This window comes from Octopus sinensis, linkage group LG28 (assembly GCF_006345805.1).
Source record: "Octopus sinensis linkage group LG28, ASM634580v1, whole genome shotgun sequence".
Lineage (NCBI taxonomy): Eukaryota > Metazoa > Mollusca > Cephalopoda > Octopoda > Octopodidae > Octopus > Octopus sinensis.
The window spans coordinates 2087694-2094405 of NC_043024.1; positions in this window are offsets into that span (position 1 = coordinate 2087694).

Genomic DNA, 6712 nt, shown 5'->3' on the forward strand with positions numbered 1-6712 from the left:
CATCATCACTGTCATCATTAGCATCACCACCACCTTCATCGTCATCATCATCACTGTCATCATTAGCATCACCACCACCTTCATCGTCATCATCATCATTGTCATCATTAGCATCACCACCACCTTCATCGTCATCATCATCACTGTCATCATTAGCATCACCACCACCTTCATCGTCATCATCATCACTGTCATCATTAGCATCACCACCACCTTCATCGTCATCATCATCACTGTCATCATTAGCATCACCACCACCTCACCGTCATCATCATCACTGTCATCATTAGCATCACCACCACCTTCACCGTCATCATCATCACTGTCATCATTAGCATCACCACCACCTTCATCGTCATCATCATCATTGTCATCATTAGCATCACCACCACCTTCACCGTCATCATCATCACTGTCATCATTAGCATCACCACCACCTTCATCGTCATCATCATCACTGTCATCATTAGCATCACCACCACCTTCATCGTCATCATCATCACTGTCATCATTAGCATCACCACCACCTTCATCGTCATCATCATCAGTGTCATCATTAGCATCACCACCACCTTCATCGTCATCATCATCATGTCATCATTAGCATCACCACCACCTTCATCGTCATCATCATCACTGTCATCATTAGCATCACCACCACCTTCATCGTCATCATCATCAGTGTCATCATTAGCATCACCACCACCTTCATCGTCATCATCATCACTGTCATCATTAGCATCACCACCACCTTCATCGTCATCATCATCATGTCATCATTAGCATCACCACCACCTTCATCGTCATCATCATCACTGTCATCATTAGCATCACCACCACCTTCATCGTCATCATCATCACTGTCATCATTAGCATCACCACCACCTTCATCGTCATCATCATCACTGTCATCATTAGCATCACCACCACCTTCATCGTCATCATCATCACTGTCATCATTAGCATCACCACCACCTTCATCGTCATCATCATCACTGTCATCATTAGCATCACCACCACCTTCATCGTCATCATCATCACTGTCATCATTAGCATCACCACCACCTTCATCGTCATCATCATCACTGTCATCATTAGCATCACCACCACCTTCATCGTCATCATCATCACTGTCATCATTAGCATCACCACCACCTTCATCGTCATCATCATCACTGTCATCATTAGCATCAACCACCACCTTCATCGTCATCATCATCACTGTCATCATTAGCATCACCACCACCTTCACCGTCATCATCATCACTGTCATCATTAGCATCACCACCACCTTCATCGTCATCATCATCATTGTCATCATTAGCATCACCACCACCTTCATCGTCATCATCATCACTGTCATCATTAGCATCACCACCACCTTCATCGTCATCATCATCACTGTCATCATTAGCATCACCACCACCTTCATCGTCATCATCATCATTGTCATCATTAGCATCACCACCACCTTCATCGTCATCATCATCATTGTCATCATTAGCATCACCACCACCTTCATCGTCATCATCATCACTGTCATCATTAGCATCACCACCACCTTCATCGTCATCATCATCATGTCATCATTAGCATCACCACCACCTTCATCGTCATCATCATCACTGTCATCATTAGCATCACCACCACCTTCATCGTCATCATCATCACTGTCATCATTAGCATCACCACCACCTTCATCGTCATCATCATCACTGTCATCATTAGCATCACCACCACCTTCATCGTCATCATCATCACTGTCATCATTAGCATCACCACCACCTTCATCGTCATCATCATCACTGTCATCATTAGCATCACCACCACCTTCACCGTCATCATCATCACTGTCATCATTAGCATCACCACCACCTTCATCGTCATCATCATCATTGTCATCATTAGCATCACCACCACCTTCATCGTCATCATCATCACTGTCATCATTAGCATCACCCCCGCATCATCATCATTGTCATCATTAGCATCACCACCTTCATCGTCATCATCATCACTGTCATCATTAGCATCACCACCACCTTCATCGTCATCATCATCATTGTCATCATTAGCATCACCACCACCTTCATCGTCATCATCATCATTGTCATCATTAGCATCACCACCACCTTCACCGTCATCATCATCACTGTCATCATTAGCATCACCACCACCTTCATCGTCATCATCATCATTGTCATCATTAGCATCACCACCACCTTCATCGTCATCATCATCACTGTCATCATTAGCATCACCACCACCTTCATCGTCATCATCATCACTGTCATCATTAGCATCACCACCACCTTCATCGTCATCATCATCACTGTCATCATTAGCATCACCACCACCTTCATCGTCATCATCATCACTGTCATCATTAGCATCACCACCACCTTCATCGTCATCATCATCACTGTCATCATTAGCATCACCACCACCTTCACCGTCATCATCATCACTGTCATCATTAGCATCACCACCACCTTCATCGTCATCATCATCATTGTCATCATTAGCATCACCACCACCTTCATCGTCATCATCATCACTGTCATCATTAGCATCACCACCACCTTCATCGTCATCATCATCACTGTCATCATTAGCATCACCACCACCTTCATCGTCATCATCATCATTGTCATCATTAGCATCACCACCACCTTCATCGTCATCATCATCATTGTCATCATTAGCATCACCACCACCTTCACCGTCATCATCATCACTGTCATCATTAGCATCACCACCACCTTCATCGTCATCATCATCATTGTCATCATTAGCATCACCACCACCTTCATCGTCATCATCATCATTGTCATCATTAGCATCACCACCACCTTCATCGTCATCATCATCATTGTCATCATTAGCATCACCACCACCTTCATCGTCATCATCATCATTGTCATCATTAGCATCACCACCACCTTCATCGTCATCATCATCATTGTCATCATTAGCATCACCACCACCTTCATCGTCATCATCATCATTGTCATCATTAGCATCACCACCACCTTCATCGTCATCATCATCACTGTCATCATTAGCATCACCACCACCTTCATCGTCATCATCATCATTGTCATCATTAGCATCACCACCACCTTCATCGTCATCATCATCATTGTCATCATTAGCATCACCACCACCTTCACCGTCATCATCATCACTGTCATCATTAGCATCACCACCACCTTCATCGTCATCATCATCACTGTCATCATTAGCATCACCACCACCTTCATCGTCATCATCATCATTGTCATCATTAGCATCACCACCACCTTCATCGTCATCATCATCATTGTCATCATTAGCATCACCATCACCTTCATCGTCATCATCATCATTGTCATCATTAGCATCACCACCACCTTCATCCGTCATCATCATCACTGTCATCATTAGCATCACCACCACCTTCATCGTCATCATCATCACTGTCATCATTAGCATCACCACCACCTTCATCGTCATCATCATCATTGTCATCATTAGCATCACCACCACCTTCATCGTCATCATCATCATTGTCATCATTAGCATCACCACCACCTTCATCGTCATCATCATCACTGTCATCATTAGCATCACCACCACCTTCATCGTCATCATCATCATTGTCATCATTAGCATCACCACCACCTTCACCGTCATCATCATCACTGTCATCATTAGCATCACACCACACCTTCATCGTCATCATCATCATGTCATCATTAGCATCACCACCACCTTCATCCGTCATCATCATCACTGTCATCATTAGCATCACCACCACCTTCATCGTCATCATCATCAGTGTCATCATTAGCATCACCACCACCTTCATCCGTCATCATCATCACTGTCATCATTAGCATCACCACCACCTTCATCGTCATCATCATCACTGTCATCATTAGCATCACCACCACCTTCATCGTCATCATCATCACTGTCATCATTAGCATCACCACACCTTCATCGTCATCATCATCAGTGTCATCATTAGCATCACCACCACCTTCATCGTCATCATCATCACTGTCATCATTAGCATCACCACCACCTTCACCGTCATCATCATCACTGTCATCATTAGCATCACCACCACCTTCACCGTCATCATCATCACTGTCATCATTAGCATCACCACCACCTTCATCGTCATCATCATCAGTGTCATCATTAGCATCACCACCACCTTCACCGTCATCATCATCACTGTCATCATTAGCATCACCACCACCTTCATCGTCATCATCATCATTGTCATCATTAGCATCACCACCACCTTCATCGTCATCATCATCATTGTCATCATTAGCATCACCACCACCTTCATCGTCATCATCATCACTGTCATCATTAGCATCAACCACCTTCATCGTCATCATCATCATGTCATCATTAGCATCACCACCACCTTCATCGTCATCATCATCACTGTCATCATTAGCATCACCACCACCTTCATCGTCATCATCATCATTGTCATCATTAGCATCACCACCACCTTCATCGTCATCATCATCACTGTCATCATTAGCATCACCACCACCTTCATCGTCATCATCATCACTGTCATCATTAGCATCACCACCACCTTCATCGTCATCATCATCATTGTCATCATTAGCATCACCACCACCTTCATCGTCATCATCATCATTGTCATCATTAGCATCACCACCACCTTCATCGTCATCATCATCACTGTCATCATTAGCATCACCACCACCTTCATCGTCATCATCATCATTGTCATCATTAGCATCACACCACCTTCATCGTCATCATCATCAGTGTCATCATTAGCATCACCACCACCTTCATCGTCATCATCATCAGTGTCATCATTAGCATCACCACCACCTTCATCGTCATCATCATCACTGTCATCATTAGCATCACCACCACCTTCATCGTCATCATCATCACTGTCATCATTAGCATCACCACCACCTTCATCGTCATCATCATCATTGTCATCATTAGCATCACCACCACCTTCATCGTCATCATCATCATTGTCATCATTAGCATCACCACCACCTTCATCGTCATCATCATCATTGTCATCATTAGCATCACCACCACCTTCATCGTCATCATCATCACTGTCATCATTAGCATCACCACCACCTTCATCGTCATCATCATCATTGTCATCATTAGCATCACCACCACCTTCATCGTCATCATCATCATTGTCATCATTAGCATCACCACCACCTTCATCGTCATCATCATCACTGTCATCATTAGCATCACCACCACCTTCATCGTCATCATCATCACTGTCATCATTAGCATCACCACCACCTTCATCGTCATCATCATCATTGTCATCATTAGCATCACCACCACCTTCATCGTCATCATCATCATTGTCATCATTAGCATCACCACCACCTTCACGTCATCATCATCATTGTCATCATTAGCATCACCACCACCTTCATCGTCATCATCATCAGTGTCATCATTAGCATCACCACCACCTTCATCGTCATCATCATCATTGTCATCATTAGCATCACCACACCTTCATCGTCATCATCATCATTGTCATCATTAGCATCACCACCACCTTCATCGTCATCATCATCACTGTCATCATTAGCATCACCACCACCTTCATCGTCATCATCATCACTGTCATCATTAGCATCACCACCACTTCATCGTCATCATCATCATTGTCATCATTAGCATCACCACCACCTTCATCGTCATCATCATCAGTGTCATCATTAGCATCACCACCACCTTCACCGTCATCATCATCATTGTCATCATTAGCATCACCACCACCTTCATCGTCATCATCATCAGTGTCATCATTAGCATCACCACCACCTTCATCGTCATCATCATCACTGTCATCATTAGCATCACCACCCTTCATCGTCATCATCATCATTGTCATCATTAGCATCACCACCACCTTCATCGTCATCATCATCACTGTCATCATTAGCATCACCACCACCTTCATCGTCATCATCATCATTGTCATCATTAGCATCACCACCACCTTCATCGTCATCATCATCACTGTCATCATTAGCATCACCACCACCTTCATCGTCATCATCATCACTGTCATCATTAGCATCACCACCACCTTCATCGTCATCATCATCATTGTCATCATTAGCATCACCACCACCTTCATCGTCATCATCATCATTGTCATCATTAGCATCACCACCACCTTCATCGTCATCATCATCATTGTCATCATTAGCATCACCATCACCTTCATCGTCATCATCATCACTGTCATCATTAGCATCACCACCACCTTCATCGTCATCATCATCACTGTCATCATTAGCATCACCACCACCTTCATCGTCATCATCATCATTGTCATCATTAGCATCACCACCACCTTCATCGTCATCATCATCACTGTCATCATTAGCATCACCACCACCTTCATCGTCATCATCATCACTGTCATCATTAGCATCACCACCACCTTCATCGTCATCATCATCATTGTCATCATTAGCATCACCACCCACCTTCATCGTCATCATCATCACTGTCATCATTAGCATCACCACCACCTTCATCGTCATCATCATCATTGTCATCATTAGCATCACCACCACCTTCATCGTCATCATCATCATTGTCATCATTAGCATCACCACCACACTTCATCGTCATCATCATCATTGTCATCATTAGCATCACC